This window comes from Equus quagga, chromosome 7 (assembly GCF_021613505.1).
Source record: "Equus quagga isolate Etosha38 chromosome 7, UCLA_HA_Equagga_1.0, whole genome shotgun sequence".
In the NCBI taxonomy this organism is placed as follows: Eukaryota; Metazoa; Chordata; class Mammalia; order Perissodactyla; family Equidae; genus Equus; species Equus quagga.
This window is the reverse complement of record NC_060273.1, coordinates 31,593,077-31,620,457: the sequence shown is the minus strand read 5'-3', so window position 1 is coordinate 31,620,457 and position 27,381 is coordinate 31,593,077. Positions and strand designations below refer to the sequence as shown.

The 27,381-nt window shown below is 47.2% G+C and overlaps 1 long non-coding RNA gene across 3 annotated transcripts; it reads right to left on the bottom strand.

The window, feature by feature from the left end:
- Positions 1-9,991: 9,991 nt before the first annotated feature.
- Positions 9,992-25,751, bottom strand: LOC124242996 (uncharacterized). Of its 3 annotated transcripts, none has more exons than XR_006889568.1 (4): positions 24,860-25,751; positions 22,692-23,853; positions 15,340-15,391; positions 9,992-10,002 (listed from the first exon to the last, which is right to left on the bottom strand). It is a non-coding gene; the product is annotated as an uncharacterized LOC124242996 (long non-coding RNA). The 3 variants fall into 3 exon arrangements; XR_006889567.1 differs by lacking the exon at positions 9,992-10,002 and adding an exon at positions 11,064-12,396; XR_006889566.1 differs by lacking the exon at positions 9,992-10,002 and having other exon boundaries at positions 11,064-15,391.
- Positions 25,752-27,381: the final 1,630 nt, after the last annotated feature.

The following is a 27,381-nucleotide window of genomic DNA, read 5'->3' as shown; positions in this document are numbered from 1 at the left end:
TCTTCCCTAACACATCAGCGGTGCATGACCAGAGCATTTTCCCCCAACCGAGAGGATCATCCATCAATGCCAGAAAGTGGGATGCGGGTTCCCTGAGTTTCTGGAAGAACGCTGCGGCTAAAAGCACACACCTGTTCCAGGGTGGCTTTGCCAGGGCGGGGGGAGTGGCAGCATCTGCGGGTAGAATTCCACAGAGGAGAGAAGGTCTGGTCTGAACAGCTCTTCCTCAAGGCGGAAAGAGGAGGGTCTTCATTACCCCAGGGCTGACCTGGGGTGGCCAGAGCTGGTCCCGGCTCCTGGTTCTTCTTTGGGGCTTCACGGGCTGTAATGCCGTCTCGTTAGGGTGGAGGGTCCAGTTCTGTTTCCGAACAAGGAAAAGTAGCCTACTAGGGCATCCTTAGGCCACCGAGTAGAACCCACATCTCCTGCCGCCCCGTTAGCCAAACGCTGCCTCCCCTGGGGGTGGAACGCAGGTCTTCTCCCCCAGGTAGGAAGATCCCCTCCATGGCTGCGATCTAAGATGCCTCATCTTCTCTCAGGGAGAGAGGCAGCCACGGCTAATGAGAATGAGTGGACGTGAGCTTCTAAAAACACCAAATGAAAAATGACACTCTTCGGCTCAGCAAAATATAAAAGAAAGACCACTCTAGAATCTCTCTGAACGCTGGCTTTGTAGCCCGCAGGCAACGCTGTCATTTCGGACTAAGCTCAGCCAAGGAGGAAATGATGCTGATGGCTCATGGTTAGCTTCCAGTCTCCTGATTTTGTTGCCTTGTTAATACATCCAAAGTCATTCTCCCCCAAGGTAACAATGGCTTGTTCTCTGCCTGGGCATTTTGCAGGCGTGACATCGAGTTCCTTGGGAGAAGGTTCCACTGTCAGAGTTAAATAAATAAATAGGATGAAATGGTCCACTTTTCCTGGCCTGACGCCCCGTCTCAAAATATGAAGTCCCTGCTTTTCGAATAGACGGTGGGGCAGCTCTGTCTGTGTTTTGTAAGGACAAAATAGTAAATATTCTCTCTCTCTTCTCCGGCCATGGCTGACGACGCGAGGGAAAGAGCGTCATAATTCTTCTCCTTATGAAGGTGAAAAGCATCACCCCGGGAGAGTATCTAAGCCTGCCCTTGACTCTCCAGTGTCAGTCTTTCAGCCGTTGCAGAGAAGGGCGCCTTTGAAGCGTCCAAGAAGAAATCAGCCTCCTTGCTCCGCTGGTCTGCAGGTGAGAAGGTGGTACCCATAGGCTGTGGCTGCGCATCTCCGAGCCTCTTCACATTTCTAAAATGCGACACTTAGCACAGTCGGAACCACATGGGCCTGGCGACGGAGTCTAAAAAAGTAACGCCAACCAGAAGACGCAAAGGGAAAATATCAGTCAATTCATCGGCTTTCTGTTTTGGTTTGTTTCCTTTCTTTCAAAATTTTTCATCTATAAGATGCCGATGGCCGATTTGACCGCTTTCCTCTATTATTCTAGAATGTTCTGGACACTTTAGGGTTTTAGACATTAGTTTCTATTTTTGTTTTCAGTGAGTTTATGGAAGTTGGTTTCATCCTGAGACACCTGGATTCGAATCAGGGACCCAGGGTCCCGGGGCGGCTTTGTAATTGTCTTTCCCAACAAGTCCCCCCATTGTGAGCCCCAATTTGTCTGCCTCCCAAGGACGCAAAGTCCCTCAGACGGTGAAACTTCATTCGCTGTCCTCACTGAGCACTTGGTGACTTCAGGATCCAACCAACATTGCCCCAGATGTGTCCTTCAAATGTTATTGGCTAAAACTCCCCACCTCAACCTTCTAGCTCTTCTGAGCTCCGGAACATGAAGAGCGGCCTTGGGTTTGACTTTCTTGCCTCCCACGAAGATGGGTCCCCTGACCCCCACTAGTCAGCACCTCCACGGGCCCTCTCTGCTGCATCCCTGGGGCCTGCCTTGGTCACCTCTCCCTGTCACACCACCACTGCTGGCCCCCCCGATCCCAGGACCCTGCACCCATCCACCTGTCCTTCTTCAGCCGGACACAGGTGTGTGTTCCATCTACCGTCACCATACACCTTTATGGCATCTCGTCCACATCGGAATTTCAATAGAAACACATCCCACTCCAGGAATCACCCTAGTGTCCCACACATTCCCAGGGACGACTGGCATCTCTTCCCCTCTTCTGATTAATCCCCTATGTCCCTTTGAGGCCTGATTCCTGGTCCTCTCCAGGGTACCTTGGCCTGTCTGTGGTCAGCCTCCTAGGAACACCTAGAGCCCTCTGGCCCTGACGTCCTCTGTCCAGTAGCTTTTCAGCTCCCTGTTAATGGCGCCATTGACCTTCTCCTTGGCCCGAATGGAGCGTTGACCGGCTCCCCGTCTCTGGGATTGTCCTACCGTGTCTTCTGATCCCATCCATTTGATGAACTGTGCACGACATACCCTACTTGTATTTGCATAGAGTCAGTAATTAGCTGTGTAGCATTTTGTTAAACTTCCATGTGAAAGATGCTGGAGAAAAATAAATTGCATTGTATTGTATCTTACTCCTGAGCGCGTCCTGCACGGCCTGTCCCAGCCGCTATTTGCCTGCCGCATTACCATCCTGAAAATTGCTATTCTTCTCTTGATTACTGGGTCTTTTCAGCCTCCAGAATTAGTTTTCAGGGTACAGAAGCAGTTTCTACCAACTCCATCCTTTTTTCAGAAGGGTCTTATTTACCAAAGTTAATTTTGCTCATATTGCGACGTGCTTGAAAATAAGTATGAATCTTGTTTATTTTCATTTGCCCTGTTCCACCAGCAAGGAGCAATTGGAACTAAATTACAAGTGTTCAAGGAATGTACTCACATATTTCTGAGCTATTGAGAAACATCTTGCTGGACAAAGCCAGTTTGGAACAAGGCTATAAACCAAACCATTGTTAGCTTTAGGACCCCCCAGAGAGTGAGTTCGTTGGTGCCACGACAGGCCAGGGGGGACTGCTGGGGGGCGTTTGTTTTAGTTGCAAAAGCTGGTCACAGTTTTACCATCTGTCTCTCTCACATCCCTGGCAGGCAGGCAGGGGATGGCATCAACTTAATGGTTCCTAGCCCATTAGAAATGCAAACCTTTTTATTTCCTTGTAAATAAATCTCCACTTATTTGCAAGTCTGCCCGAAAGGAATGGGGCTGCCAAGGAAGGCCTGTGTACTTTCTCAACAAGGTTATTCTCCATTTCTTCCCAGGAAGCCAGAGAGCTCGGCGCCCCCCGGGGAGGGAGGCAGGCAGTCGATCAGCAAAACTTCAGGGTGGGCTTGCCACGTGCTGGGAAACCAAGCCAGGCAAGGTCCCTGTCCCCATGTGGTTTGCAATCTATCAAACAAGGAGGCCCACGGAGCCACACGCGGTGTCCACCGCAGGAGGTTCTACAAAGACAAGAGAGCAGTTGCTGAGAAACCACAGCAAGAACGCTCCTTTAGGCTGGGGACCCAGACAAGGGCTTTCTGAGGAAGCGACATTGCAGCAGGAGACAGGAATCTTGACGCTAGCAGTCAAGATGCGGGTTTTTCTGTTGGACTCAAACCGGGGATCCCTACCAGCTTTATCCCTTACCGTGTGTGGATTTCCGAGGGTACACCACAAACCTTAAACACCGTGTCACCAGAAATTTTGTGGATTCTGATTTTTCCATTGGACTTAATGCCAGGGAACATTATCTTCATCTCTGACGGAGCCCTGCTTGGCAAGGGGCCTCTAACTCTTTATTTCTAAGTGTTTCTGTCCCTCTTAACCACCTCTAAGCTACTCTGACTTGAAGTTCCGATTTTCACCTTCAAAATACAATGCTTAGGAATCCTCTAGGTCAACTGCAAAAACGACCCCATTTCTCCACCCCTCCCGAAATCCATGCCCTTTGCCCCTGTGCTCTGCAGCATCTCCCAGCAAGAAGCGGGGTCTATTTCCCCACCCCTAGAAGCCAGGCTGTCACGTGATTTGCTTTGGCCAATGGGATGCGGCAGAAGTGATGACGTGCCAGCCGGGAGCCTAGGCCTCCAGGGAGCTGTGCCCTATGCTCTGTTTCTAGTTCTTTCTATCTTCGTTTCTGAGCCCTGCTGTCACCATGACAACAAGTCCAGGCTCCCTGCTGGAGCACGAGAGACCCCGTGGAGCACAGCGATGCTGCCGCCCGTCCCAGCCGAGGCTACCGAGGACCCGCTGACAGCCTACCTGGGGCAGGTGAGCTGGGCGATGAGCAGCAGGACCGCCCGTTCACCCGCAGACCCTGAGCAACAGCAAGAGGTCAGGGACATCTCAGTTTGCTGGGGCCACCGTAACAAAGCAACACAGACGGGGCGGCTTAGACAACAGACGTTCGTTTCCTCTCAGTCCTGGAGGCTGAAGTCCAAGATCAAGTTGTGGGCAGGACTGGTTTCTCCCGAGTCCTCTCTCCTTGGCGTGTAGACTGCCGATGTCTCCCCGTGTGCTCGCATGGTCTCTCCTCTGTGTGTGTCTGTGTCCTCATCTCCTCTTATAAGGACACCAGTCATATCAGATCAGGGAACACCCACCTGACCTCATTTTACCAAATTACCTCTTTAAAGACCCTATCTCCCAATACAGTCACATTCTGAGGTCCTGGGGTTGGGACTTCAATGTATGAATTTGGGTGGGGCTTTGGGGGAATGAAAACAACAACATAGGTCAGCCCATAACGGGACATTTCGTTTCATGGCATCATTGTGGCAGTTAGTCAAGCACACCCTTGGTAAGCCAGGCACTGCGTTTGCACTGGGGTTACAAGCAAGCACGACGCAAGGTTCGTGCCCTGCACAGCTCACAGTGTGTGGGCTTTCCTCGCAATGTAACCCCTGCCTGGGGCCAACCACATACATGTGCATACACACATCCCGGGCTAGGTCTGGAACCGTCCATCCCCAGCCGGCAGCCTCACGCTCTGTCTTTGCCAACCAGACTCCAAGAAACACACTGGGAGGGAGAAAACATTATACTCCCCACATATCTTCACATTCAGTCACATAATAAGCAGTTACACTTTCCAGCCCCAGGCAAGAGCTTGTTCTGTTTTAATTAACTTGCCTTTTATTGAATTTTCGTATCAGTCACCAGACACCAACACACCTTTACGTGCGTCTGTAAAGTTGGTGATCACACCGTGTGGCGCTCGGGGGCACACAGGATCTCTGATCATGGGGAGGAAGGTATGGCTCACCCCGGGGAGTTTGTTGGCAGTTTGATCCTACTACAGCAGGACTCGGGTGGGGGCCGCAGGAAGATGGCGTGATGAGGAGAGGAGAGTCGTGGGCAAGCAGGGAGGGCAAGATTCGGCCCTCTGGAGTACAAGGAGGGCACAGCCTTTGTGGCTGATAAAGAATGAGACCTGCCTCACGCTGGCAGCTGCAAGTAACAGGGGCTTTATTTCTGCCTGTAAGCAAGAAACCAGTGGCAACAGGGAGATAAACTATGCACCAATCAAACTGAAACTGAGGCTCGCCTTCTCCAGTATCTACCAAGGCCTCGTGGGGATGAGGTTGGATAGGCAATGACAAAATAGGGACCAGCGCCACCAGAACAGATGCCGACATTCTATTGCAGCCTAGAAAGACCTCCGAGTTCCGGCCAGACGTGAGGATGTCAGCCCTACACGTAGAGGGGTTTCGTCTGTTTGTTTTACTGCTCTATCTCCGGTGTCTGGAAATAGCGCTTGGCACGGAGCAGGTGCTCAGAAAACACTTGTCTCAATGAATGCATGTGTCTGCGTCACGCCCTGCTCCTCTCCGCACACGGGGGTCTGTCTTAGGTTGGGTTTCCCAGAAGCAGATCCTGAGATGAGGGTTCGAGAGGTCGCCAGGGAAACTGGTGAAGCAGGAGGGGCCAGTGGGGAGCAGGCGGGGAAAAGTGAAACCCAGCACAGCCGATGTGTCAGGAGAAGTGCCGCAGATGGTGGCTCCTGCCAGACCCCACGGGGAGTGCTGGAGAGTAGATCAAGTGAGAGGCTGGGCTTCCCACAGCTGTCCTCTTCAGCCCTGGGCTAACGGCCGCTCCGGGGAACAGAGGCCACCAGGTGCTCCAGCTCCCAGTGGCTCAGGCAAGCCAGCTCCAGCACCCGAGGGCAGCTCTCTGATGAAGAGGTGGCGCGGGCTGTAGGAGGCAGCAGCACCCTGGATCTGGGAGAGAGCTGCCCAGAAATAGAAAAGGGATCGGAGGGGATCTGGGCAGAGCGTAGACGGAAGTGTAGTTCGGAAGGCTGCACGCCAAATGGGAGCCCCTCACCGTCGGTTCATGGCCCCCCTGTGGGGGCTAATTTTACGTGTCAACTTGGCTCTTCCTGGTACCCAGATATGTGGTCAAACACCAGTCTAGATGTTGCTGTGAAAGTATTTTTTAGATGAGATTAACATTTAGATCAGTAGACTTTCAATAAAGCGGATCATCCTCCATAATGTAGGTGGGCCACGTCCAATCAGTTGAAGGCTATAAGACAAAAAAGACTGCCATTCCCCAAGGAAGAAGGAATTCTTCCAGTCTACTGCCTTAGGACTTGAGCTGCAACATCAACTCTTCCCTGGGACTCAAGCCTGCTGGCCTGACCTGCAGATTTTAAACTTATCATCCTCCACAATGGTGTGAGCCAATTCATAAATCAAGAGGTAGATAGAGAGATGTATTTAATTATATCTACATGTGTCTTTATCCAGACAGATACAGATTTAGATATAGATACATATAGATATGTATATAATCTATGTAGCTAGAGCTGGAGCTATATTTATACAAAGCCTCCGTGTGAGGATAGCTAGGGCCGTATCGTCTGGGCTGGAACATCGAGACTGCTCACTCCCACGGCCGGCGGTTGGTGCTGACTGCTGCGTGGGGCTCCTCCACGTGGCCCCTCTTGCAGCTTGGGCTTTCTCACAGCATGGTGTCTGGGTTCTGAGAGGAAGCATTCCATAGCGGAAGCTGCAGGCGTCTTAAGATCCGGCATTGGAAGTCAGACAGTGTCGCTTCTGCTGCCACGACTGGTCAGAGCCATCAGTGGGCTGTCCCAGATTCAGGATGAGAGCGACTACACGGGGCATGAAGCCTGGGAAGCATGGCTCATTGCCGAGACGGGGGAGGCTCATGTTTTGAAACTAACTACCACAAAAGAAAATTCAGATGCAGAATTTTAAAAACCATTGTTCAGGCCCAGTGAATCCTCAGCAGGCTGAATCTGGTCTCCAGGCTGCAAGTCTGGAATGTCTATTTCTGGTCCAACACCCCAATTTTCCCAGAGGAAGACCCTAAGATCTAGTGGGTGATAGGGGTGGGAGGGACTTTTCTTTTTAAAACCGAATTGAAGTGAAATTCCCATTATATGAGATTAATCATTTTAAGGTGAACAATTCACTGATACTTAGCACATTCACAGTGTTGAGTGACTATCACCTCTATCTAGTTTCAAAGCATTTCCATCACCCCGAAAGAAACCCTGTACCCACAGAGCTGTCTCTCCCCATTTCTTCCTCTCCCCAGCCCCTGGCACCCACCCGTCTGCTTCCTGTCTCTGTGGATTTACCCATTCTGAATATTTCATATAAAAGGAATCATACAATATGGGCCTTTTTGTGTCTGGCTTCTCTCATTTAGCATCACGTTTTCAGTACTTCCTTCCTTTTTCATGGCTGAGTAGTATTCCATTGCATGGATTTACCACCATTGGTTTATCCACTCATCCATCAACGGACATCTGGTTGTTCCCATCTCATGGCTATTGGAATAGCGCTGCTGTGAACACTCACACAGAAGTATTTGAAGACAGGAAATTATTTTTGAGACCACGCAGGCAGTTAGAAGCGGATCTTAAACAAAAATGTAGTTTCTCTGGCTCCCAACCTAACACATATTCATAGACTGTTAGAATTAGATGCAGCCGAGAGCTACAAGGATGGAGGCGGGCAGTCTGCCAGGTCCTGGCTGTTTGTGAGGTGATTTCAACAATGAATCAGAACCAGAAAATTGCTGCTGAGTCTGATATTACACAAATAAAGCTACCTGGTGACGAGGATGCAAAGACCCAAAGAGGGTTTGATTTTATTCTTTCCTTTAAAAGATGAGCATGGGTATACACACACACACACACGCACAATCCATCCTACGCTAAGCTGAGACCTGAGACAGCATCAAACATTTTGAAGACTTGGGAACAGTTCTCAAAAGATTCTTCCCAGCCAAGCCGCTCCAGGATGCTCCTGTGGGCCTGAGGATTTCTTTCATCTTCTCCAACCCAGGAGACATCCTACGGTAAATGACAGCTACTGAGAAAATACGAGCATTGTGGCCGGAACTGAAAGAACCCGACATTTCCAGCTTTGAAACCTCTGCATTTCACAGGTCCCTGGAACTGTCTTTGTTGCCATATTTTAAAAGAAACGTTATCACCCCCAGGGGCCCCGGCAGGTTGCGGGCTTTGAGTTATGGCTCTGGATCTCGCTATATGTTGGTTGTTATGCAAAATTAATTATCTTGGTCATTTGAATGTTTTCCCCCAAACATAATATAATCTCATTACTGACTACTCCATACCAGAGTGAATCTGGAGCCAAATTCCATTTAGGAAATTGAAGGTAATTTAGAGTTATATGATTTGCAAAAAAAAAAGAGAGAGAGAGAGAGAGAGAAGCCCCTTTCTCTGGTAAATGCTAATTTGGTCCGTCTCTATAATGCAGAAGTGACATTCATTTGGTTGGGGAATTGCTGTAAGTGTGTAGGAAACTTTGGGCAGCAGAAGGGGCCGTTCAGAATTTTTTAGTGAGTTATCTAGAAATAGACTCTGCGAAAGAATTCTGGGATAAAGGCTGCAGAGGACAGAAGGCCCACAGGCTTCCCAGAGGACGGCATTTGTCTGCTGGTGAGCAGGCGAGTCCTTGGGAAATACAGCCCTTCCACCCAGGAGACAACTGTGAACAGAGAGGAGGCAAGGCATTTGGAGAAAGCAGGAGGGGAAGGGAGAAAGTCTGGACCACTTGGGCTGGCTCGGTTTTAGCTTTCACAGTGTATATTAGTTCGTGGGGGCTGCTGTAACAAAGTACCACACACCCAGTGACTTAAACAACAAATTTATTTTCTCACAATTCTGGAGGTGAGCAGTCTGAGATCCAAGTGTCAGCAGGCTTGGTTTCTCCTGAGGCCTCTCTCCTGGGCCATCTTCTCTCTGTGTCCTCACGTGGTCTTCCCTCTGTGTGTGTCTGTGTCCTCATCTCCTCTTATAAGGACACCAGTCACCTTGGCTCAAGGCCCACCCTAATGACCTCACTTTACCTGAATTACCTCTTTACAGACCCTGTCTCCAAATACAGTCACATTCTGGGGTCCTGGGGGTTAGAACGTTGACATCTGAATTTGCAGGGGACACAGTTCAGCCCATAAAAGAATTGTAAAGCCAAAATGTCATCTACCCAGCCACCGTCTTGTCTCCCCTAGATGTCCATGCAGCCTACCCTGGCCTCCTTGCTCTCTTGCACACCCTCTTCTGGTGCTTTCTGCACACAGTCGCCAGGATGGACGATGTTCCTAAAACATCTATCCGGTCATGACATTCCCCGAGCCCTTTGGGAGCTTTCCATTGTGAGTTGTCTTTTTTTTTTTTTTAATTGAGGTCATATTGGCTTACAACATTGTGTAATTTCAGGTGTCAGTTTCTGTATAGACTGCATTGTGTTCACTACCAATAGTCTAGTTTTTATCTGTCACCATATATGTGTGCCTCTTTATCCCCTCTGCTCTCCCCCACCCCCTCCTTCTCTGGCACCCACTAATTTGTTTTCCTTATCTATGTATTTATCTTCCACGTATGAGTGAAATCATATGGCATTTGTCTTTCTCTGTCTGACTTATTTCGCTTAACGTAATACCCTCAAGGTCCATCCATGTTGTTGCAAGTGGCACTATTTTGTCCTTTTTTATGGCTGAGTAGTATTCCATTGTATAGACATACCACATCTTCTTTATCCAATCATCCACTGATGGGCACTTGGGTTGACTGGAAGAATAAAGGTAGTTAAAATGTCCATATTGCCTAAAACAATCTACAGGTTCAATGCAATCCCAATCAGAGTCCCAATGACATTCTTCATGGAAATAGGTCAAAGAATCCTAAAATTTATATGGAAGAGCAAAAGTCCCCAAATGGCCAAACCAATCCTGAGAAAAAAGTACAAAGTTAGAGGTATTACACTCCCTGAATTCATATTATACTACAAAGCTCTAGTAATCAAAACAGCATGGCACTGGCAGAAAAACAGGCCAATGGAACAGAATTGAGAGCCCAGAAATAAGCCCACACGTGGACAGCTAGTCTTTCCACTGTGTTGTGAATAAATGCAAACTTTCCAACGGGGCGCCAGAGTGGGCTCTGCCTAACTCTCCAGCTCGGATCTCCAGGCATTGTGTTCACGATGACTCAGCCTCGCCTCCCCTTGAGCTCCCAGGTCTTGTCTTCTCTGCCTCAGGGCATTTCATGTCCTTTGCCTTGTGCCAGGAGACACTTGTCCTTGCTTATTATCTAACCAGCCCACTCCTACTCATCCTTGGAGCCTCTCTTTAAATATCTCTTCTGCAGGAGAGCCTGTCCTGAGTTCCCTCCTCCTGATCGGAAGGAGCCTCTCCACTGCCTGGCATTGGCAGACACTCAATAGACACTCACTCAACAGAAGAGAAAATGGAGAAACGAATGAATGAATGAAAATTGAGTGAACAAACAAATATCTCCAAACACAGTGCAGTAACTTGTCACCCCTCCAATGAAAGTTGATGGCATCAACCACCGAGTCCTTGATCTCTATATTGGTGCAGAGGAAACAGAGGCATGGCGGCTTGGGGGTGTTCTCATCCTTACCCCCCCACCCCGAGATGGCCTGCCAGGATGAGCTCACCTCTCACTTCCTACCCTCCATAACCCATTGCAAGCAACAATCCACAGCTCTGAGGCTCTCTCCGGCCCTCCCACCCAAACTTCTCTCCCGCCAGATACATCAAATTATAAACCACAGAGATGGAGGCTGAGAAATGGTTCCAGTGGCAGTAAGAGTGCCCGTTCAGCTTCTCCTGATTTTTTTTCTTGAATTATTATTATCCAAAAGCCTATTCGAGCCATTCACGCCCTCCGCCTTGGCATTACGGTTGTGAGTTAATGAATAACCCTCAAAGAATTTAACAAGCTTAGTCATGTAAGTATAACTGTTAGTGAAACGTGAGTGCAACAGATTAGTAAATGATTTCTTGAAAGAGTGAATCTCGTTGCCTCTGAAACGATACTGTCAGAAGTGAGGTCGCTCCAGAAGCCGACTCGGACACAAGGAGGTGAGTATAAGCAGTTTATTGGGAATTCAACCCCAGGAAGCACTGAGGAAAGGAAATGTGCTCAGCCAAATAATGCCACCCTCCTGAAAAGATATCCAGGTCCTAACTCCTGGACCCTCTGACTGTTACCTTCCACGGCAAAAAGGGACATGGCAGGTGTGGTTAAGTTAAGGATCTTGAGGTAGGGAGCTCATCCTGGATTATTTGGGTGGGCCCTTAATACAGTCACAGATTTCCTTATGAGAGGGAGGCAGAGGGACATTTGACTACAGAGGAGAAGGCCATGTGGAGACAGAGGCCGAGGTTGGAGGGATGTGGCCATAAGCCAAGGAATGCCAGGGACTGCTGACAGCCCCCAGAAACTGGAAGTCGCAAGGGACAGACTCTCCCCTCGGGCCTCAGGAAGGAGTGTGACCCCACTGACACTTGATTTCAGCCCAGGGATACTGAGTTGGGACTTCCGGCCTCTAGAGCCATGAGAGAATAGAGTCTGTTGTCTTAAGCTACCAACTTTGTGGTCATTTTTGTTATGGAAGCCACAGGACACCAAGAGAGGAAGAAAGCCAATACTGTGCATGTCACCAAGCAGCTCACCCCTGTGGGAACTGGGTCTCAGTCCTGCTGGGGGAGAGCGGGACATTGTGGTTCACACCCCAGAGCCATCCTAGCCAGGGGACGAGGAGCTGGAGAATTTACTCACTGGCTCTCAGTCATCGGTTGAAAGGTATTCCGGGGGGGGGGGGGGGGGGGGGGGGGTGCTCCGCTCTCTGTCCCCTGTGCAAACCAAGCAGGTGCCAGCAGCCAGAGGGAGTTCTCAGAAAGAGTTGTAGCTGCGGCAGTTACAAGCCAGCGGCGAGTCAGTGTGCATGGAAATGAGGACTGCCAAGGGCCTGTGGACAGGGCACCAGCAATGTCTGCTACACAGGTGAAAATAAATGAGAAACTCAACAGCAAATGCCCAAACTCAGGCACGAAGGTTGAACCTACCCTAGGACGTTTTTTGGTGAATACATCAGGAAGCTGAGAGAGGTAGCTGAATGTTAACCCACAGCTCCAATGTCACCTGTGAAAACAACTGAGAATAGAAAGAAGAACTAGGATTGGTTGCCTGTTTGCATCAATGAAACACTTGCATCCATCTTTTCATACTGTATCCTAAGTCTCTGTAGAGTGCTAGCTTCGTTCCTTGGGCTGCTGGAATAAATTGCCACAAACTGAGTGGCTTAAAACAATGGAAATATATTCTTTCACAGTTCTGGAGCTTAGACGTAGGAGACCAAGGTGTACGCAGGACTGGTTCCTTCCAGAAGCCCAGAGGGAGAATCTGCTCCGTGTCTCTCTCCCCCAGCTCCTGGCGGTTGCCTGCAATGCTCGGCATTCCCTGGTGTGTACACACCTCACTCCAATTTCTGCCTCCATCTTCATGTGGCCTTCCCCAGGATGTGTCTCTCTGTGTGCTTTCCTCTTCTTCATTGGATGTGGGTCCACCCTAAATCCAGGACGATCTCATCTCAAGACCTTTAATTAACTATATCTGCAGAGATCCTGTTTCTAAATACGGCCACATTCTGAGGTTCCGGGGGACATGAACTTGAGGGTGGGGATGCTATTTAACCCACTACAAGTAGTTACTAGTATCTCCATTTTTATGAATGAGAGAGAACTGAGGTTGCCCAAGATGGCCGAGCTGGTGGGTGGAAGACGGATGATTTTGGCCCAGGTTTATAGGACATCAAGGTGCTCGAGCTGTCCCCAGACCTGCTGCACGTGGGCTATGGAGCTATTTAAAGCCTCTGAGAATCCTCCTAGCAAAAGTGGCTCAAGGTGGGCCAGGCACAATTTAGGCTCAACAAATATCTGTTGCATAACTGAAATGAATATTCCCAGGGACCCCAGATTCCAGGCTCAAACACAAATAGTGCATTTCCCTTTCACATCTACCTGATGGGGACCTTTTGCCCTGGAAAACTGGGAGGAGAAGGCATGATCTGGCCAAGATCCATGGTCCACAGTTTGTACTTCTGTCTACTGCTTTTGTCCTTGGCATTTGAAAAACTCCCAGCCACAGTTTGATATTTTATTGCCTTTTTACCTGGTTCTCAAACAGCCTCAGGTACACTGGAGCATCTTTTATTCTTAATGGTCTCTGTCCTTCCGAAATTTATTTTGGAAACTGATGAGTAAACAAAAGAAACCAAACCCAGCTTGACCCCAATAACTCTGAACCAAACAAATTGGGTCTTCTTTTTAGTTTCTTTGCCACTTACAAGACTTTAAAAGGTCTTATGAGGCATTAATCTGTTGGCTCTTTTGGAAGTATTTACACGGAGCCATTAAGTGGAGGGAGGTTAGGAGTCTTCATGAAGTCGGCCTCTGACCCTGACTCCCCATCTCCTCCTAAGACAGAAACCCAGACGGGACTTAGGTTGGGGGACTGCCAGTTCATTGTGGCCTGGTTGTCAGTCCCCAGACAATAATTTTCCACCCTTATCCTCATCTTTAGTAAAAAAAAAAAAAGAAAGAAAGAAAAAGAAAGAAAGAAAACAAAACATAAGGGCAGAACTCTAAACTCTAAGGGAAAAAGAAGGGGTCCTAGAATAATGAATTAGTCACACCCCATAGAGATTTCTCCAGGAAGAAATGAAAAGCTCTCATCTATATTGTATCATCTTAGCCACCATCCGGCGAAAACATGTGGCAATGCAGTTCTTACACTAACTTCCTAATTCATGAGTTAGGTCACATTTCACAGATAGAGACTGTCCTCACATCAGACACCACCACAAGCTCAGAAGTCCCCGGGCCACCTGCACTTCTGACCATCTGTCCTCCGTCAGCCTCGATAATTCACTAGAGCAACTCCCAGAACTCAAGGGAGCACAATACTATTACTGTTTTATTATAAAGGACACAAATTAGGACCACCCAAAAGAGGAGATCCCCAGGGCTAGCACTGGGAGGGCCCCAAAGACAAGCTTTGCATCTTCAGATGCTCCCCACACATAGATGTCTGATTACCAACCTAAAGCTCGGCTGAGCTTCGGTATCCAGAGTTTTTATTGGGGGTTTCATTATGTAGGCATGATTGATTGCATCATTGATCACACGATGGAACTCAATCTCCAAGAAAGAGTTGTTGGAGGCGGGGGGGGTAAGTTTGGCACATAGGAGCCTTGGGAGCAGCTGGGGATTGGGGACAAGAAGGGAGGGGCTTTAGGAAGTGTGTGTGAGGGTTTTAAGATGGACTGTCTGTAATCTTTGGAGAAACATGACTTAGGAATGAAATTCATTTGAATTTCTTTTACTGTGGCCTGTGCTTTTAAAAATCTTCTCCCTGCAAAGACTGAGCTGTGAGTTTCATCCCCCCGGGAGGCGTCATGATTTTATCCCATATATCCATCTTCTTTTCCAATAGTGGACTTTTCCTCTTTCACATGCCGTCCTCACATTACAAGTAGGGACCAGTCCAAATTCAGCATACGCCTCAACCTCCAAGTACAAGCAGGAAAGGCATGTGCTATACCCCAGTGGGAGCCTAAGGATGATAGAGCAAAGGCCCTGGGGCCCAGGTGCTGGCAGTTTGGTCCTGGATGTTGTCTGTGCCCTTTCCTGTATCAGATGCTCGGTTCCTCTTGGTGCTGAGCATGGGGCACGGAGTGGGAGGGAGAGACTGCATCAACGGGACAGTGGGAATCTCCAGATCCACTATAAGTCAGTGGCAGAGAGCTAATGACTGAACTTCTCTCAGTCAGCATCAGTTTCCTGATCTGCAAAATGGGTAGACCCAGTCCGCATCTTCCCTTGGGACCTGACTATTTTAGTAAGCACCTACTGGCTCCTCTTAGCAGTATCTGCATTTCTATGCCTAAGGGATGTTTCCCAGATGCTCAAAGAGCTGTTATATGAAGAACAGCTCTCACACACCCCAGGTGGGATCATCCTGATGCTATTCTAAGTCCTCCCCCAGGGCCGCCCAGTGAGGCAGAGCCCCTCTTGTCCCCAGTGGTGACTTACTCACCAAGCACCCTGTGTTCACTGTCTTCCCTTTCTGGCTTCATTTCTCCTTGCCTCTGAAAACAAAAAAAACAAAAAAAACAAAAATCAGTACTTCCTGGGATCATCAACCAAATAAACTACCGGCCCAGAAATCCTTGTCTCACCGTCAGCTTCCCGGGAAGCCAAAACCAAGACATAAAGTTAGTGTGAGGATTAATTGAGATGCTGTACAAAGGGCTTGCACACCTCCGGCACATAGGAAGGTGTGTTAAATACCAGGTGCAATCGTAACCTTCGGCTGGGTGGGATTTGGAGCAGAGATTGGCCTTGGAGAGAGCTGGGAGTGGTCCAGCTGGAAGAGAGGCGATGGATGAAGTCACCAAAGGCAGGAGGAAAGAGTGCCCCCTGTGGGTGAGAGGAAAAGGAGCTGGAAGAGCGTTAGAAGGGTTGGCCAACGTCAACCACCGGAGGAGGACAGAGGTCTTTACGCTCCTAAACTCCTCGTTCCTAACGGGAATGGACTTAATTTCTCGGAATCTGTGTTCCTGGTCCCCCGGCTCTGTGTAGCTCCATCCTCCTGGTCGGATGGTGAGTCTATCATCGTCCTCGAGCCTGTGGTTCGGGTAGAAAAGGTAGACTCCTTCTCCTAGGCTACAATGCTTTTTTCCTTTCTTTGTGGTTATTCCTGTCGTTTGTCTCACTTTGGGCATCAAGCTTTATTGTAATCAGAGCAGCATTTTAGACTTATAAACCGCCTTTGGTCTGACACTCTCTGAAGACTCTGGAAACTTTAAAGAACCCATACAAAGCTCTGCTTGGCTCCACTCTCCTCTCAGAGGTAAGTGTGGGGGCGGAGAGGGCACGGATCACACACTCACCATCCTCACCGACTTCTCACAACACACCAGTGAGGGAGGAATCATTATCCCATTTCACGGATACGGAGAAGAGCTTCCCGGAAGCGAATTTCCTGGTTTCTCAATTAAGGTCATGTGACCCAGACCTCACATCCCCAGAGGGCCTGCCAACAGGACTTGTGATACTATCTCCAAATGATGCACTTTGACAGTTAGAAGGAAGACCACGTCCTTCATCCACCCAGAAATAGGCCCGCATCACCATCCTGCGTGATGAAGCAATGTCTTCTTAAAATAAATCCTCTAATCAACCTGCGAAAAGCACAATAGTATTGCGCTGTGTGTTGAGTTCATTTCTTTCCGGAAAATATTTTAAATATATGCAATTTTGTACCTATTTTTGGCATGTTGTCACATAGTAAGAATTGTGGGGACTTTAGAAAACTAGAGGTATAAAGATACTGTATCATATATTTGAAACTTAGTAAGAGAGAAGATCTTAAAAGTTCTGACCACAAGAAAAAAAATTTGCAACTATGTGTGGTGACGGATGTTCACTGAACTTATTGTGGTCACTTCGCAACATATACATGTATCAAATCATTATGCTGTACACCTGAAACTAATACACTGTTGTGTGTCAATTGTATCTCAATGAAACTGGGAGAAAAAAGAACTTAAGTGAAATTCTCTAAGAGTAAACATCCCTGTATTGTGAGATCATCACAAAAGAGAACAAAATAGAAATAAAATAAAAATAATTCTTAGGTCACAGACTGTGGCTTGCATTTCGCCCGTGGGCTGTAATTTGCTGATCCTACTGTGGCAGACAATGAAGTATCAAGAAAAAAAAGGAGGTGGCCCCAGCCTCTCCTGGTTCCCGAGAGACCCGCTCTCGAGGTCTTCCTTTCACCTTTTATTCTGTCTTAGGTTGGAGACCCCAGAAGCAGGTCCTGAAACAAAGATTCGAGGGCAAGGCGTTTGTATGGGAGGTGGTCCCAGAACTCCTGATGTGGGAGTGAGGAAGTGAGACAGGAGAGAAAAGGCAACGAGTGAAGGGTTTGCTGGTGATCCAGTCACTGTGGTGGTCCGGCTGGGGACCTATGGGAGACAAGCAGAACCGACCTCAGAGTTACCCTACGAGACAGGTGAGCGACTTGGGCTAATTGTCCTCCAATTCCACCAGCGATTAGCTGAGAGCTGCTTCTGGGGCCGCTCATGTGAACCAGAGAAGGCATCCAGGTGGGGAGTCCCAGGTGGTTGCTGCTGGCAGCAGCGGGGCCTTTGCACCCAGAAGTGGCGAGGACCAGGGGATGGGGGATGTGAGTGGGGCACTGACAGCATCCTTCCTTTACAGCTTCTTTAGGAGCACGCACTTCCTTATTCAAAACAATTCTCCTTCTTCCCCAGAAATAGCTGCTCTCCATTAGTGGGCTCATACCCTCTCCATTTCCTGCTAATCCACGTAAAAAAATGAAACACATCTTAAAATATATTTTGACAAGCCCAAGAAAGTGAGCCCCTAGAGAGCAGGAATGATAAAAGCAGGTGGTTTCTCCCCCTTTATATTTGTAACACCTCACTCCTTCCAAAGGCTCAGTAACACAGATGCATTAACAAAACTTTCCACTCTGAGGTGGGCAGCGAAAGGGGAGGAGGGCAACGTGGTGGCGGCAGGTCAGACTGCACCATTATCCCCATTTTACAGAAGAGAAACTGAAAGAGCTGCAGCTGTGGGCCCTGGGTCGCACGATGAGTAACAGTAGAACCTGTCATTCTCATATGCCTTCCCTCCACCCGAGGGTGTGCAGAGTCAACTCTGCAGCCCCTACTGCACTGTCATCCTGTGCTCTCTGCCCACGGTCCCCCAAGAGCAGTGTTGAGACGGAGCAGAGAGTCCCACTCAACACGTCCCCAGACTGTCTCAGTCGACTCAGCAGGCATGCGTGAAGTCTTCTGTGCGTAGGGCAGGGAGGGAGGCAGAAATGGGTAAGATGAGGTCCATGCCTGTGGGTGATCGAGCGTGCACATCACAGACAGATTTGTGTCCAAGTAGGGTTCAGAGACTGCCAGAAAATTGGGGTGAACATCGGAGCACCAAAGGTGGGGCAGTGGGAGCCATCTGCCCTGGGTGCAGGCAGCAGGGGGCATGTTGTCCACAGAGAATTTAAAAACAACAATGAAATCCAATACAAGTCAGTCTGTTTCTATTATCACGATGCACCAGCAATTCGACACCATGCCAATGATAAACTGCTCCCCCTTGAAAAATATATTTGGTTGGTTCAAGTTCTAAACAATTGCTGTGATTACTGCTGGGTTTTAATAATATATATGTCAGCCTCAGGTTAGCACATTTTTACTTGAATTTTCCTAAATACTGTATTCTACATGGGAGTTAATTGAGTTCTGCAATTCACCCAGCTCAGCCACACAACATGCTCGTTTTGACTAAGTGCCTGTGGGAACAAGACAAGAATATTTATCTTGGCCACTTCTACGGGAGGCTCTGGCCAAGGCAATTAAGCAAGAAAAAGAAATAAAAGGCATCCAGATTGGGGAAAAAAGAAGTCAAACTATCTCTATTTGCAGATGACATGATCTTGTATATAGACAATCCCAAGGAATCCACTAAAAAACTATTAAAACTAATCAACAAGTTCAGCAAGACTGAGAGACACAAGATCAATTACACAAAAACTGATTGCATTTCTGTACACTAGCAATAAACAATCTGAAAACAAAATTAAGAAAACTATTCATTTACACTGGCATTAAAGGAATACAATTCTTAAGACTCAATTTAACAAAAGAAGTGAAGGCATACACTGAAAACTATAAAAACTGTTGAAAAAAATCAAAGAAGATCTAAATAAATGCAAAGATATCCCTTGTTCATAATCCTCAAATTTATCTATGGATTCAACACAATTCCTATCAAAATCTCCTCTGGCTTTTTTTGCAGAAATTGACAAGCCGACCCTAAAATTCATATGGAAATTCAAGGGGATAAGAATGGCCAAGGCAATCTTGAAAATGAAGAACAAGGTGGAAGAACTCACACCTCCCAATTTCAAAACTAATTACAAAGCTACTGTAATCAAGATAGTGTGGTACTAGCATAAGGATAGACATATAGATAATGGAATAAAGTTGAGACTCCAAAAATAAACCCTTATTTATAGCCAATTGATTTTCCATAAAGGGGCCAAGACAATTCAATGATGGAAGAATTGGCTTTTCAGTTATGGTGCTGGGACAAATAAATATCCACATGTGAAAGAATTAATTTGAACCCCTACCTCACACCATACACAAATATTACACCAAAGTGGACCATAGACATAAATACAAGAGCTAAAATTATGACACTCTTAGAAGAAAACACAAGAGTAGATATTTGTGACCTTGAGTTAGTCAATGATTTCTTAGCTATTTCACCAAATGCACCAGTGACAAAAGAAAAAATAAATTGGACTACATCAAAATTGAAATTTTTGTGGGGCAAACAACGCCATCAGGAAGGTGAAAAGACAACCCACAGAATGAGAGAAAATATCGACAAATCATAAATCTGATAAGGGACTTGTATCCACAATATACAAACAACTCTTACAACTCAATAATAAAAAGACAACCCCCTTTTAAAAATGGGCAAAGGATTTGAATAGACATCTCTCTAAGAAAGATATACAAATGGCCAATGCAAACCAAAACCACAATGAGATACCACTTCACACACAGCAGAATGGCTCTAATAAAAAAGACAGATAGTAACAAGTGTCGACAAAGAAATGGACACATTAGAATCCTTACACACTGCCAGTGGGCATGTAAAATGGTGCAGCTGCTTTGGAAAATAATTTGGCAGTTCCTCAAAATATTAAACATAGAGTTACCATATGACACAGAAATTCCACTCTTAGGTATCTCCCCAAGAGAAGTGAAAACATATGTCAACATGAGAACATGTACCTAAATGTTGATAGCATTATTTGTAACAGCCAAAAAGTGGAAACCACCCAAACGTCCAACAACTGATAACTTAACAAAATATGGCATGTTTATAGAAAAGGGTAATATTTGGCAATGCAAAGAATGAAGTGCTGATTCACGTTACGACATGGATGAGCCTTGAAAACATTTTCTAAGTGAAAGAAACCAGGCGCACAAGACTGCATATTGTATGATCCCATTTACAGAAAATGCTCAGAAGCGACAAATCCCCTGAAACGGAAAGTAGATTCGTGGTCAGCTAGGGTGGGGATGGATTTGGGAGTGGCAGTTGGAGAACGACTGCCAGTGGGTACGAGGTTTGTTTGGGGGGTGATGAAAATGTTCTCAAATGAGGTTATGGTGTGATTATACAACTCTGTAGATAGACTAAAAACTGTCGAATTGTGCACTCTGAATAGGTGAACTTTATGGTATGTAAATTTTATCTCCATAAAGCCATTTAAAATTTAAAAGTGCCTAAAGGTTCAGAATTGTTTGAGCAAGTTTCAGGCTGGTTCTTGTCCCCAACCCCTGTGCTGCTCCACGCTCCCGTCTCTAAACAGGAGATTCCAAATCAATGATTATAAAGAATAAAATAGAACTGGAGTTACCTTGTTTCTGCCATTCGTGTGGCCACTTGGAGTTTTTATCTATGTCTAAAATTTAAAACAATGAAAGAAGGCAAATCGCAAACTGTAATATTTTTGTCTGGTAAGTACAAATTTTACTTCATACGTGAAATATTTACCTGAATTTGAGTATCTTTAAAACTGAATTTCATTCTTTTTACAACTGATCATTGTGTGTGTGTGTGTGTGTGTTTTGAGGAAGATTAGTCCTGAGCTAACAACATCTGCTGCCAATCCTCCTCTTTTTGCTGAGGAAGACTGGCCCTGAGCTAACATCCATGCCCATCTTCCTCTACTTTATACGTGGGACGCCTACCACAGCATGGTTTGCCAAGCGGTGCCATGTCCACACCCGGGATCCGAACCGGCGAACCCTGGGCTGCCGAAGTGGAACATGCGCGCTTAACTGCTGCACCACCGGGCCGGCCCCTGATCATTGTTTTAAAACCAAAACACAAATAACAAATAATGATTGTTGCTGATTATTATATAATTATTACTGAAAATAATTTTGAAATACAGAGGAGACTGTTAAAAATTATCTGTTCCAGCCATCAAACATACTGGGGCAGCTCCGGGAGGTGGGACATGTTATGAAGGATTGGAACACCACACTTTAAAGAAACTAGCTGTACCCAGAATAATCCATGCAGGCCCAGTTAATAGTTATTAATAAAATATTGATATATTTCATGCATCTATTCAAGAGCTTTAATATTGTTTGGGCTATTTCCACAGCATAATTTTTTTTTCCTTTTTTTGTGAGGAAGATTCACCCTGAGTTAATATCCATTGCCAATCCTCCTCTTTTTTGGCTTGAGGAAGATTAGCCCTGAGCTAACATCTGTGCCAGTCTTCCTCCGCTTTGTACGTGGGATGCTTCCACAGCGTGGCTGATGAGTGGAGCAGGTCCGCGCCCGGGATCCAAACCCACGAACCCTCAGGCTGCCGAAGCAGAGCACACAGAACTTTAACCACTCGGCCACAGGGCCGGCCCTTCACAACATAACTTAATCTCAGCATCTCCTAATACCAAAGCAAGTGCTGAAAAAAAACCCGTGTATATATGGAATACAAAACTGGCACATGCTGTGTGTGTGTGTGTGTGTGTGTGAGAGGAGGGTGTGTATTTAGTTGTTCTTTTGTTTCGATTTTGCTCTGTGTGTATCCCCTCTTGGCAGCTCCCACGCGGGCGTCTCAGACAGCGTGCCAAATGAAATGTTTCCACCTGGACGGTGTTTAGTGTAATCATTTGGGGTACAGTTGTGGGTCACTTAACAATGGGGATATGTTCTGAGAAACGCGTTGTTAGGTGATTTCATCATTGTGTGAACGTCATAGAGCGCACTTACACAAACCTAGATGGTACAGCCCACCACACACCTAGGCTACATGGCACTGATCTCATGGGACCGCCATCGCTGTGCAGTCCATCATCGACTGAAACGTCATGATACGGCCCATGACTGTATTTGTCTCTTGGCCTCGATTCTTCGGGCTGAATATTTTTTAACCTTATTGATTATTCCCAGCGCTTGCTTCTGTCCGATCAATCCTAGAGCGATTCGTTCTTCCTCTCACTTTCAATCATTCTTTTCTTTCTTCCCTCCCATTTGCTCTCTCAATGGCTCCTCAATTAACAGTTGCGTCTTTTCCCCGTGTTCTTACGCATTGAACTCCACCATTTCACTACGAACACTTCACATGGACACAATTCTTGATGAAGAAACTCTAAAGGTCAGAAACAAATCTTCCAGTCTGTGCACAGTGAAGTTCACAGTAGATAACAATGCATTTAATTTTATAGAAAGTAAAATATTCGAGGGCTTAAGCTAACAGGATTACATAAGCGCCCGCTCAGAAATGCATATAATTCTCCTAAATAGTCATACCGTAACTGTCACACGCTGGTGCCGACACTGACAAAGTCACAGCTGCTTTCCCCAGCGACCGTGAAGGGCTCACTTCTTCGCTGGCTGGAGTGGCTGCGGATGCCGTGCCCAGCTGAACCTTGGGGAAAATTCTGAAGTGTGTTATGCCCATAGATACCGAGAGATGCCTCATAAAAACCCAGACTGCTATAAAACAGTTTCAGAACTGCTGGCGTGCAGACAAACTGTGTTTAAAGTGGCCAATTCTATAAGCTACCACATTCGGATTTTTAATGAGCCCTGACTTGCGCGCTCAAACATCGTGTGCTAAAAACAGACGCAACTCAGAGCCATTTATATTGCTTGGGTGTTTCCAGTGGCTTTCTCCAAAAGCAGAGGGAGGGACAAAAACAATTGGCAGGCATGGTGATTGACGAGCTGGGCTAAATATTTTCCGTTTTTAAACAGCGGACCGAAAGCAAATATTGAGACACTCTGAAGCTCTGTGCGGAGAGGAACAGACTCCAACTTGACGGAGCATCTCTCCAGCCTCAGGTGACCCAGAGCGTTTGAAAGCCTCATCAGTCACACGCCGGTGCTACAGTCCGTGAAGACAAACAGGGCATCCGTTATGTGCTCGCTGCGATAGCTCGCACACATTTCTGGTCATTACTTCGATTGCTCATTATTTATGGAGAGCCATGAGCACAGACACAACACTGTACAAGAGATGTAATGTGCCAATTACCCTAATGTTGATTAACTGGGAAAGGAAATGGTGGTCAAGTTTCAGAGCCTGTCATCTGTCCTCTTGGAGAGGAAAAGCGACAGAGCATGGCAGTCTGCAGTCAACGGGGTGATTTTCCTTTTTCCCCGACGTCTTACTACTGCACGAGATGGTGCCTCTATGGCCCATCATGGAGCCGGCCTCCCAGGCTTCCACCGAAACACCGAGGTCATTGCAGCAGTGGCCCTATTACGAGCCTACCGCCATTTTGCAGATTTCCTGCAGAAATGCCTCCCCATCAGCACTGTGGCCGAGGGAATTTCAAGGTATCTTTTCCTCGTGAGATATATAGATGGCTATCATCATATTTCGTAGCTCAAGCAATTGAAAAGTATTGAATGCATATTACCAGCTTACAGATGGGAATATTTTCCTCCTTGACTTAAGCCGTGCTTTCTGTAGGAATTGGAAAAGAAAAAAAAAAAACCCAAGTTAAGTCAAGGGTCATTTAAGGTGTTCAGCATACACAGGAACGTAAACGGACCTTTCTGCGGGTTGTCTTTTTATCGGTGTGGGATAATGTAGATATATTGATGCCTTTCTGGAAGCATCTCTGCATGGGGAGATGGCATGGGAACTATCTGAAATGAAGAAGAATGAGCTTGAAGGGGCTGAGAGAGCAATAACAGCATAAAAATATAAAGCACGTAAAACATAATTAAAGGCCTGGAAGGTTCTGTTTTTGCTCTTGATGCTATTTTTGGGAGAATTAATATATACCATGGCAGCGAGGTGTGGCATCTGGGAAAAAAGCCATATACTCATTCTCAGATCAATAGTTTGTGAAATGCCTGTTTGCTGTCCCAAGCGTGTGACCATTGCACTGATAAGGATGATTTTCTGGGAGGTGAAGGGGCCTGCCCCAGAAGGAGACTGCTCTTTGGAGGGGAGGGGGGAGGGTGGGGGTGCACCAGACCAGCAAAGGGGGGTCATTTAAGAGAGGGAACCACATCTTCCCCTGGGTTCCTGCTCTCATTCCATTTTGATCTCTGTGCAGTACAGAAACGTCTTAAAACAGCCCCATGACTGGATCCGAGGTTCGGCTCTAGGTAAAACCAATCTCTCATTTTTCCCTTCCTGATGTCCCGTCGGGGCTCAGGCAGCTTTGGCTGCTGTACATAGCTAAAATCTTTCAGGGGGAGGAAAACTGAAGACAGGGAGCATTGGTAGACATACTGAGACATACTGGGGAGCCATAGTGAGAAAGGGGGGACGTAACAAACGGCTGACAGTCTCGGGAATGGAAGCAGTTTCATGAACCGCTTCCAACTGGGCAGCTGTGACACGGGTCTTTGCTGTTTGCGTCCTTGCTGTTTCCAAGATGTCAGTTCAGGGTGACCCCATCTTGTGAGAAGCCCTGTGACGCACACCTCCCCCAGGCAGCCCTCAGCCAACGGCTTACCAACGTCTTGTGGCCTCAAGGGGAGCATTCTTTCTGGTGCAGTTCTCGCTCCAGGGCTCCCGGTGGGATCGGGCTGGACTCCAGCTGGAATGATTCCCAGTTCAGCCTTTTCCTCTCGGCTCTTCTGCTCTTCTCACTTTCCTTCTCCTGAAATCGTTCTCCCAGGAATTCCCGTCTCAGGGTCTGCTTCTCGTGGTCTCTGCTCCGATGGGGAAAGAAGACACAGACGTCCGCAAGGGGAAGTGTGCATGCACGAGGGAGAGAGATCTCTTTCCCTGTCAGCTTCCTCACATTTAGAAAGATGGGGTCTCCTGGAGTTCTCCCAATAGCTGGATACAGGAGACAGAGAGAGGATGCTGAAAGGACCACACATGAGTCTTGGGCTGCCCCCCTGCAAAACCTGAATGCCACAGCACATCCTGCAGAGAGAGGCCTGGAGCATGGGCTTCCCCGAGCTAGTTCGAAGTTCCCCCGTGACCCGGACAGCAAGTGAGAGCCTGCTGTGGCACGAGAGGGGACCCCACAGCAGAGGCTGCAGGTGGCCTTCCGGGCTGAATAAGATTATGGCAGGTATGCACCCGAGCCAAGAGACAGCAGACCAGGAGTCCCACCGGAGCTAGACGTCAGCCGTGAATTCCAGCTGGCAATAGGGGGAGAAAGAGGTCCTGGCCTGGAGATCCAAGGAACTGGAGGTCAGAGGTTGGGACCCCGAGTCTTCCTCATGGCCCTCCAGGTCCTAAAAGCCCCTCTTCTCCTTCACAGACTCCTGCTGTCTTGGGGGGAAAGCAGAAGGAGCAGCAGCCACAGGGGAGAGAAACGTTTTTATTCCAGATACCTAAAAGCACTGTTCAATTACTAGATGGGGCTAAATTTTAAGCCAGCTAGAGCTAAAAGTTTTATTTTTCCTACTAACGTGGAGGAGGGGCCCAGAAAGAAGACAAGATTACTTCTAGATAAAATAGAGCTTTTCTCTGGACACACACGTCCGGTGGTATGAGTGAGCCTGTGACCCAACCGCGTGCACAGATCGTGATAACTCGAATGACGGAGATATGTGTTACCTCCCTGGGTTTTATTCTTCAGGGGTCCCCCCAGTTCCTGCTTCTTATAAAAACGATTTATTTTTATTATAAAAGGATTACAAGGATATGGAAATAGACCTTTTCCAATCTAGGAGGACATCCAGCAAAGAACAAATACACCCATTGTACAAATATCCACCCCACTCACCCCTTTCCTAGTTCAACTCCTTAGAAATGACCATTTTTGATCAAATAAGACTTTTAGGTCCATCTGGCATAAAACCAGTGATTTCACAGTGCTCTTCAGTTTCCTTGGTAGCTAGGATCTGCACCGAAAGCTCAGCCACAGGCAGACTTTATCCTGGGGCTCCCGCACAGTTACCATTCCTTTTACTGGTCTCGTGGATTCATTTCCCTCTTTCTCAGATCCCATGTCTTCCTCTTTCTTCCATTCTTTTCCACTTTGTTGTAGTGCATTCTCAAGCAATTTTTTGGTATCTTGAGAAGTGGTTGAGAAGCAAATTTCCCAAAGCCCCTGCATGTCTAAGAACATGTCTGTTTTGCTGTCACACCTGGATGATAATTTGGTGGAATACAGAACTCTACGTTTAAAGGAAATTTCCGAGAACGCTCAAGCTTGCCTTCATTATGTCCTTGCCAGGAGATAATCCAGGGCTGCTCATGAGAGCCCTGAATCTCAGCTCATGCTTGGCATCAGCATGCATTTTTTTCCCCTCTCTATAAGATTTCAGAATCTTCTCATTATCCATTTTTTTCTTTTCTGAAATTTCATGAGGATGTGTCTACGTGGAGATCTTTTTTCAGTCTCCATCTTGGTTCTCCCGGGGCCCTCTCGTTGTAGAGAATCATGTCACTCCTCAGCTGTGACAAACATTATTATTATCATCATTTCTGGATTAATTCTTCCCTCTGTTTTCTCTTTTCCTGCCCAGAATGCTTTTTAAACGCACACTGGTCTTTTCGAATTGATCATTTCTGTCTCAACTTTTCTCTCAGACTTCTCATGTCTTCATGGGTTTGATTTCATTTTGGCTTTCCAGCCTAGGAGATATACGTGACAGACATCTTCTTCCAGCCCTTGTGTGGAATTTTATTTATTCATTCTAGTATTTTGGCAATCATATTTTGAATTTCCATGAACTGTCCCTTTATTCAGGCAGCCCATTTCACAGCAATCGGTTCTGGTCTTCCGGCTGTGCTTTCTGCTTGAATCTCTCTGTGGATATCCATTTGGATCATTATGCTCCGGTCCCTCCCCAGCGGACTCCACTCCCTGTACACCCACAGGAGACAGCTGTCCTATTTGTTTATCTCAGTCTCACTCTTTCAAGTTGCTGATTTCTGCCCACGTTTGTGAAGGCCCAGGTTGACTGGCCGGGGCAGACGTGGTTGCCTGGGCAGGCTGCCTCTCCTCCTGGGCAGCGCTACGCAAACTCTTGACCATGGGCCATTGTCCTTCTGTGCACCAGTCCTTGACGA